The sequence below is a fragment of the Polyodon spathula genome, chromosome 14 (assembly GCF_017654505.1).
Source record: "Polyodon spathula isolate WHYD16114869_AA chromosome 14, ASM1765450v1, whole genome shotgun sequence".
NCBI lineage: Eukaryota > Metazoa > Chordata > Actinopteri > Acipenseriformes > Polyodontidae > Polyodon > Polyodon spathula.
The window spans coordinates 22,152,152-22,162,177 of NC_054547.1; the positions used below are offsets into that span (position 1 = coordinate 22,152,152).

At 38.7% G+C, this 10,026-nt stretch overlaps 1 long non-coding RNA gene across 2 annotated transcripts in view; it reads left to right on the forward strand.

The window, feature by feature from the left end:
* Window positions 1-8,212, forward strand: part of LOC121327338 — a 30,506-nt gene extending 22,294 nt beyond the window's left edge. For both annotated transcript variants that reach the window (XR_005951547.1, XR_005951548.1), the window contains exon 3: window positions 7,697-8,212. This is a non-coding gene — a long non-coding RNA (uncharacterized LOC121327338). The remainder of the gene's footprint in view (window positions 1-7,696) is intronic.
* Window positions 8,213-10,026: the final 1,814 nt, after the last annotated feature.

A 10,026-nucleotide genomic window follows, 5' to 3' on the forward strand; every position in this document is an offset into this window, starting at 1 on the left:
GGCTTGTTGAAGGTTTCACTTTTTAGAAAAACAGGAATTTTGTATGATTATATATATATAGATTAAAATATATGAATTATAGCTTGGTTGGATAAGTGTCCACCCCCCTTGTAATAGCAATCCTAAATTAGCTCAGGTTGGATAACCAATCCCCTTGCATTCAAAATCACACCGTTTTAGTGTGTGGTTCAATTCACCCCAGCAGTTGTAGGACAATTAACAAACTTGAGTACTAAAGTTCTATTTAAAAAGTCGTCAAAGTCAATTCAGCAGCCCTTCTCTGGTGGGTAGTGCATTTCAAAGCAAAGACTCAACCGGGATCACCAAGGCACTTTCAAAATAACTCCGGGACAAAGTTATTGAAAGGCACAGATCAGGGGATGGGTATAAAAAAATATAAAAAGCCTTGAATATCCCTTGGAGCATGGTCAAGACGATTATCAAGAAGTGGAAGGTGTATGACACTATAAAGACCCTGCCTAGATCAGGCCATCCTCCCAAACTGGATAACCGAGCAAGAAGGAGACTGATCAAAGAGGATACCAAGAGGCCAATGTCAACTTTGCAAGAGCTACAGGGTTTGGCCAAGACTGGTCAAAGTGTGCACATGACAACAATATCCCAAGCACTCCATAAATCTGGCCTGTATGGTAGGGTGGCAAGAAGAAAGCCATTACTCAAGAAAGCCCAACTTGAATCCCGTTTGAAGTATGCAAAAAAACACTCAGGAGATTCTGTAGCCATGTGGCAAAATGTTTTGTGGTCTGACAAAACTAAAATTGAATTTTTTGGCCTAAATGCAAAGCGTTATGTTTGGCACAAACCCAACACAACACATCACCAAATGAATACCATCATGGTATGGGATGTGGGTGGCAGCATCATGTTATGGGATGGGGCACTTGTCAGGATAGAAGGGAAAATGAATGGAGCAAAGTACAGAGAAATCCTTGAGGAAAACCTGCTGCCCTCTGCCCTCTGTACGGAAGTTCACCTTTCGTAATGACAACGACCCAAAAGTCACATTTTGTACAGTTTTGTATAAGGATAATATTATATAGTATATATATATATATATATATATATATATATATATATATATATTTTTTTTTTTTCTCAATAAAACTTTTTTCCCCTTACAAGTGTGGAGTATGATGTGTAGATAAGTAGAAAAAAAATCCTCATTTAAATGCATGAAACTGAGGCACTGACACAACAAAATGTGAAAAAAGTTCAAGGGGGTGTAGACTTTCTATAGGCACTGTATAAGGGAGTGCTTTTTCAAGTTGGAAGTACAGCATATTTTGCTGTTCAGGTTTCAAAGTCTTGACATTAGTACTCATTTTCCAGCTGATGTTTGTACTACCGTTTTATAATAATACTACTAATACTAATAATAATAATAATAATAATAATAATAATAATAATTAAAAAAAAAAAACCGGTGTCCAACAGAATTTTTAATTATGTACAGCTGTCAGTTCGATTCTTCTTTTGTTACCCGGTACCTTCTAGATGTCATTTATATTTGGTAAAAAAAAAAAAAACACTGAAAGTTTACATAAACAATAATTTCAATATTTAATTCTATAAACACTTTGGGTGAAAGCATCAAAAGCAAACACTTCATTGTAAAACATGTTACACTTAAGATTGTTTTGCCATTACCATAATTATGAAGGTATACATGACCAGATTTGGGGCTGAAAATGGTTTATTAATAAGTTATAAAGTATACTTTATATACATTTATAATTATGTAATATATTATAATTGTGCATCACTTTAGTTTAGGAGTTGCAAAATATTTTATTAATAACTTATAAATTGTTAATAGAGTAAACAGTTCATTAATAGGGAACTTGACAGCATTTCTTATATACATTATATACATTTATAGTTATGTTATAGATTAGGGACTCCTATATTTTGCAAACCCTATGAAATTTTCATAGGGGTTACAAAATATTCTATTACTGTCTTATAAATGAATGACTTTGTAATTAAAGGCTAATAGGAAAATATTTCACCAAAGAGGTTATTAATGACAACAGAGAGGGTGGGTGTCACCAGTGTGGTGAAGGTTAAACAAACTGCTTTAAGGGTATTCATTAACGTTTAAGATCACAACATAAGGTACATTTTGAAGAATCTGTAAATGTGTGATTAAGAAGTTAAGTGATATTAACAGGGCTGGATGGTTAATTGGAAAATAACTTAAAATAATAGCTGTGGGAAGTGTTGTGTTGTATAATAAAGTAAAACATGTTTCGTGCCATGGCATATGTTCTAAGGGTTATTAAAATGGGTTATTGCCATTCTAAGATTATGTTCTGATAAACAAAATTATTTTTAATAGCAATGCTTAATTTACATCAACAGACACAAAATAATATAGATTTAGTTGTAATAAAGTAATCTTATAAAACATACAGTAGCCTACATAATAGGATACATATAATATATGTAATTAACATGTCTTATAAGATACTTTATAAATTGCTTTATAAATTGACCTTGACATTTTCACAAGATATTGTTATTAAGCCTTTGCGGTTCTATGTCAGACCAGGTACGACATTACAATTTTCTTTTTCCAATTCAATGTTGGAGACATCAAAAAGACATCAATCAGCTCTCTAGTCGTTTTTTCTCCAGTAAAAGCTGAGAAAACCTTTCAGTGACCGAGAGACCATTAGGAGGCGAGAGAAGCCAATAAAAAAGGGGAAAGATCCCTGCACCACAGAGATAACACGGACACAAACAAAGAAGATAGCTGCTTCCGCATCCAACACTCAAAGAATATCACAGACATTTGCAGAGCTTTTTGAGCTGTTATATTAATAAAATAATGACTTGGATCACATTATAGTGGGGTTTGATGATAAAACATGTGATCAGGAGAGGATTTATCAGTATGCATGACTATGAAGAAGTAAGTGAAAAATACAGTGAACAAGGGGTGGGGCTTGGCTGGAGATGCAGTACTGAGTGTCCTTTTGCAGTGTTTTTTTAACCCTGTTTTAGATTTTAAACAGCGCCTGTAAAATAAACAGTGTGTGTGAAAATAAATTGGACCTGACGCGCCTGACAAGCGCTGAATAATGGGCAAATGCCATATTATATATTACATTAGAAATCCTGTTATAATCTATATTATAACCTTTTTATAATGAGTTTGTGACAGAGAGAGAAATAATTTGAACTGTAAATCTCCCTCCTGACCAGAAAGGGCGCTGGGTAAGGTTGGTGGTATGCTTCCTCCTAGATGGTCTGCCTCGACGGTAAGCATACACTGGAAGGTGACTATATTGGGGGAGCATGTAGTTGCACGGACCTGGAAAGACTCCATTGCAAATCATCTGCAGGGCGGTCCTCTATTGGAGAAACCATGGTGATGGGTTGGTTGCATGGAGGAGTTTTTGGGTACAAAGGGGAAGCAGCTATGTTAGTACGGCCCGTGATGCCGGAGCGTGTGTTCTGTTATTGTTTGTGTTTGTGTTTTATAGAGGAATAAGAGTCAGAAGCTGCAGCCATGGAGCCAGCACTACACCCAGAGCATGTCCCTTACAGCACAGCACAACACAGCAGCAGCACTCACTGTGATCCCGGAGACAAGGAGCACAATTTTGTGCACAGAGAATTGTGTGTTTTTGTTTATTTGTGAAGACTATAAAAACCTGTTGTGTTCCCCCCGATATCATTGCTCCTTCCCTTGTTTATTACACCACTCACCAGCCTGTCAAACTTGGAGTCAGAAGAGGGATTTCACAATGGACCCAGCAGCACTCAAATCTATATGGAGGCTCAGGCATGGAGGCAAGAGACTGGTGATGGAGAGGATGAATGCCATGTTCCTCGTGGCCAACCAGAGAAGGGAACTGGTGGCTGAATCAACAGTGACTCCTCCAAAACCCAGAGTGGTAAAAATGTCACTGGAGGATGATCCCAAGGTTTATTTAACATCCTTTGAAAGACAGAAGACAACAGCCCTATGGCCTCGGGAGTGGTGGGCTACACAGCTGGGACCCAATCTGATCGGAGAAGCCCAGGCAGCCTACCACACTTTAACCCATGAACAAGTCATGGATTACGATTTGGTAAAAAAGCCATACTCCAGCGACTGGACATCCACGACGAGAGGCACCACCACAGGTTCCGGGAGTACCAATGCCCCGAAGGAGTCCGACCCTGAATAATGGCCCAGCAGTTAGTGGACAGATGATCCGGTGGCTCTTCACTGGCAAACGTACAGCTGAAGAAGTGGCCGAGATTGTCACTGTTGAACAATTTGTACGATTGCTGGGGCCAGAGACGGGTAATTGGGTCAGCAGACACCGGTCCACCACGCTGGATGCAGCGGTGAGATTGGCCAAAGGGTACGAGAATTCCATGCCCACACTGCTGCCCACCCCAACACCGACACCTCCATTCATCAGACACAGGATGGCGGGCCCAAGGCCGGGGGCCCCTTCAACCACGCACACCTTTCACTACTGGACCAGGTGGGGGAACTTGGAGTCATTGAGCCTTCCCGGGGCACGTGAAGCAGCCCGATAGTGATGGTGACTAAGAAGGACAGCTCCACTCGATTCTGCATGGATTTCAGAAAGGTTAATGCCATCTCCAAGTTTGATGCATATCCCATGCTTCGGGTAGATGAGCTCCTCAACCGACTTGGAGGAGCGTGGTTAATTTCGACTTTGGATCTGATGAAGGGAAACTGGCAAATTCCACTGACCCAGAGTTCGCAAGAAAACTACCCCAGATGGCTTGTTCCATTTCCAGACAATGCCCTTTGGGTTGCATAGAGCCCCCACCACCTTTCAGAGAATAATGGACCAGGTCCTGGCTATATCAGCAGTATGCCGCAGTAAACATTGATGACATCGTGATTTTTAGCTCTACCTGGAGAGAGCATATTATTAGACTTTCAGCCATCCTACAATCTCTAAGGCAGGCAGGGCTGACAGCTAATCTGGGCAAGTGTGCATTTGGTAAACAAGAAACCTAATATCTTGGATTCATTACTATGCCAGGCCCCAGCACTTCACCAGATTTCAGTAAGGAGTTCATCCTCCAGACCGATGCCTCCCAGATTGGTCTGGGGGCGGTCCTGTCCCAGCAAGTTGATGGGGTAGAACACCTGATCAAAAAATTGGCTCCACAGGAGATTAACTACTCCATCATTGAAAAGGAGTGTTTGGTCATCAAATGGGCCACTCTTCGCTATTATTATTTATTATTTCCTGGGATAAGGCACTGTGATAGAGAGAGAAAGGATCGATGCTGTAAATCTCCCTCCCGATTAGAAAGGGCGCTGTGTAAGGGGGAAGGTAAGCTGCCTCCTAGAGCTGCCACCTCTGTTGTAGGTGGAAACCGGAAGGTGACCATATTAGGAGGGGCGCGTAGCTGCAAGGACGATTCCATTGCAGTCAGCTGCGGGGCAGCCCTCTATTAGGGAAACCATGGCAACGCGGTGACTGCGGGGAGGAGTTTGCTGGGTACAAAGAGGAGCAGCTACGTCAAAACCTACGCTTACGCTGATAATGAAAATAAATGGCCGGAGCCTGTATTGCTTTGTTTTTTTGGATTACGTGTGTTTTGTGTTGCAGAGGAGGAGCGAGCCGCAGACCGTTAAAACACAGAGCACGTCCCTGCACTGCACTGCACAGCACAGCACAGCACAGCACAGCACAGCACCGCACCATGCTTCTCAGCATCAAGAGCACTGCATGCACGGAGAATGTGGAGACGGACAAAGTCCCGTTTTTGTTTACTTTTTATTTAACTAAGAAGAGCGGCTGGGTACCCCCCCAATACCATTGCTGGTAAAGGGGTGGACTTATTTGTGGTGTTTTGTTATTATTTTTGTTATTGTTATCATTAAAACAAGCACTGTTTTGGGAGAAAGATTGTGTGGACCTGCTTCATTCACTGCACCTGACCACAGGCACATAACACAAACTGTGTTAACTCTTTGAAGCTCACCTCAAAAATGCTATCTTATTGTCTCCTATGGTGTCATAAACCTTGCCAAGTGACAATGCAATTATATCATTATTGTGTTAAAAGTTAGTTAAAATGCTTTAAGAATCATTTTTAATTACATAACTTGTGGACACATGTTTAATAGTTACTTTAAGTAAGTTTCCCAATAAATCTGAAGTGTTTATTGTGTTTTAAATTCATATTATAAACTAATAACTATTTTTAAATATTATCCTTTGATTGTATTATGATGTGTTTTATATGCTTGTAATCGTAATTTTGTATAGATAATGAAACTAAAATTTGTATGCTTCTCCAATGAATGTTACTAAAATTATATTGAATAGGAGGTTAAAATGATAAATGTAAAATCCTTTGATAACAAAATAATACATTCCATTTCTAACACCCTTTTTGTGTGAAACGCAACTGTCTATCAAATACTGTGAACCAATGGAAGGACTGACAAGGATTTGTTTACAGTACAAGGGAATGCCTATAGATTATGTTGTTTAAACTCAAAACAAGGATTTTCACACTCTGCTCTTCACTCTGGATGCTGGACTCTCTCTGGTTCTCGTTGGATTCGCTCATCACTCTCAACTCATCAAACTCTGAAGTTCTTCAATGCAGATGCAATGATGTAATCTTCAAAGCTGTCCCTGAGAAAATGGGCTACCTCTGGAATGATAAAAGCTTTTGCCTACAGTACAGACTTCACAGAGATACTGCACTGTACTGCACAGCTAACTTCTACAGAAAAGACTGCTGTGTTAAGAAGACTTTGTTTTAAACATTGCACCAACAGAATATATATCAAACTTATATTGTGTGTTTACAAGTAACTGAACTGAAGCCTTGATATTGATATCGTCACATGCGTACTTAGCCATATGGAAGCTGGAGCGTGATGCGTGATGAAATATTAAGACTGCTTCCCTAATGCAGAACTCTATGACCAAAGAGCACATCAAGGATTTATTATGAACATTTAACAATGCATTACTTTTCCTTGAATGTTTTAATTTGTTTCTCTTTATACATATGTTAAGCCTAACCTTTATTTTTATTCCTTTGAGAATATGAATACATGTAATAATAATTTGGAGTGTTACCTTTCTTTTTGTCTTATAACAAATACAAATTTATGATTGATCTGAATTACTTAAGCATACATAATATTAATTATTAATCTCTTTTCATCATGAATCTAGGGATAATTAAACCAGAATCGTTAGTTCTTATTGAGGTATTGTGTTTATTATGGTTAATAATTACATTATAAGCTATAGTGGGTATTTTCTTTAATGGTAATTGGCGAGGACACAGTTGTAACATAAACCCTAGATATACAACGTAAATATGCATGACAACTGGGGAAGTTGGCGGAGTATTCCATCGGCTTCACTTTGAGGGGTGAGATGTGTGACAAAGAGAAAAAGAATTTAAACTGCCTTGATGGTAAGTGGAAACCAGAAGGTGACCATATTAGGGGGAACGCATAGTTGCATGTACCTGGAAGGACTCCATTGCAAATCAGCTGCAGGGTGGCCCTCTATTGGAGAAACCATGGCGGCGGGTTGGTTGCAGGGAGGAGTTTTTGGGTACAAAGGGGAAGCAGTTACGTCAGTACGGCCCCTTACACTGATGATGAAATTCAGCCGGAGTGTGTGTTCTGTTATTGTTTTGTGTTTGTGTTTTATAGAGGAGGAGTCGGGAGCTGCAGCCACAGAGCCATCACTACACCTGGAGAACATCCCTTACAGCACAGCACAGCACAAGCACTGCGATCCCAGAGACAAGAAGCACAGTTTTGTGCACGGAGGATTGTGGTTTAGCAGTGTTTTTGTTTATTTGTCAAGACTATAAAAACCTGTCATGTTCCCCCCGATACCACTGCTAATAGAGGAGTGTTTTATTATTTTGTGTTCTGAAAATAAAACACAGACTGTTTTGGAGAGAACATTTGTCTGGATTTTCCCTTGTTATTACACCACTCACCATCCTGTCAAAGTGTTATAGCAAATAACAGAAGTGTATTATAACAGTCATATTATTTCTAATCATACTACATAATAGCACAGCTACTAACGTGTTTATAGATTGTTTATAACCACTTATAACAGATACTAAAGTGTTACCGGCTGTCCTTCTTAGAAATTTACATTTTTTTTTTTACCATTGGGGACCACAAATAGCATTACTCTCACCAACCAGTATCAAGAGGAACATAAGAACATAAGAAACGTTACAAACCAGACAAGGTCATTCGGCCCATCTTGCTCATTTGGTTGTTAGTAACTTATTTATCCCAGCATCTCATCAAACAGCTTCTTGAAGGATCCCAGGGTGCCAGCTTCAACAACATTAGTGGTTCCAGACTCCTACAATTCTCTGTGTAAAATAAAATAAAATAAATAATAATAATAAAAATGTGTGCCTATTTTCTGTTCTGAATGCCCCTTTATCTAATCTCCATTTGTGACCTCTGGTCCTTGTTTCTTTTTTCAGGTTGAAAAAGTCCATTGGGTAGATACTGTCAATAGTTTTTAGAATTTTGAATTCTTGAATCAGATCGCCGTGCAGTCTTCTTTGTTCAAGACTTTATAGATTCAATTATTTCAGCCTGTATGCAGATGACACGCCTTTTAAACCCATGATAATTCTGGTCGCTCTTCTTTGCACTCCTTCCAGAGCAGCAATATCCTTTTTGTAGTGAGGTGACCAGAACTGAACACAATAATAGAATAATAATAATATTTTTTTACATACTAATAAGAAATTGATATGGAGGCATTTTGAAAAAATAAAATATATGGATAGGTTTTTTGGCCACCACATGCATTTGGTATACATATAGAGCATCCCAATGAAGAAGTCAAACTATTCATCTTGGCACATAAAATGATAAAAGAGACCAAAAAAAGGTTATATTTGCTCAAAGGGGCTATTTAAAGGTCATGCATCTTTAAACTGTTTTTACGAAAATACAATGTCATGTGTTTAACCCTTAGCGGTCCATTTATTCAGCGCCTGTCAGGCACATCAGGTCCAATTTATTTTCACACACACTGTTTAAAAGTTGTTTTTTTTTTCACATTAAAACAGATATATCAACAGGACACTCAGTATTGCATCTCCAGCCAAGCCCCACCCCTTGTTTGCTGTATTTATCACTTACCTTTTCATAGTCATGCATCCCGATAAATCCTCTCCTGATCACTCGTTTTATCACAAAACTCCTCAATAATGAGACCCAAGTCATTATTTTATTACTTTACCATCTCAAAAAGTTCTGTAAATGTCTGTGATATTCTTTGAGTGCTGGATGCGGAAGCAGCTATCTTCTTTGTTTGTGTCTGTGTTATCTGTGGTACAGGGGCTATATGTATTGCTCAGATACGCCCTTTTCGGACTGGAAAGGGAAAATTGTAATGTTCGACCTGGTCTGACATAGGACTGCAAAGGGTTAAGTCAATATTTAACAGCTTACATTGGAGAATTACTTTCCTTTGATCAAGATCTACATCTACCTACCAACTTGCCGTAATTTAGAACAGTGTGATTCACACAGTCATTCTTTTGATGGATTTCAATAAATGCAAGATAGATTACAAAAGGAAATCCAAACAACACATTGTCAGCCTTTAGGATGAAAAATATTCAGGACCACTGAATACGAAAACATATGAAATGCTAAATAGCTCAACGCTTGTTGTATAAACTCTTATATATCATAACCAGTAAGGTGTAGGTCTGAGATAAAATAGTAATAAAGTAGACAGTTGAAAACAATTTTGACTGTTCTCTCTGTCTGTGCCTGACTGATGGGGTTACCACTGCTCGGTGATTTGTATTTCCCATGAATCTTCATTAATTAGTGTCATCTATGTGCTGGACTCCCGCTCAACTAATACAGAAGAATAAACAAATACACAAAATACAAGTTTTATTTTAAAGCTGAACTACAAAGATGACATAGAACTTTAAAAAGGACCGCTGTTCTTGTTATAAATAAAACACAATGATTTGTAT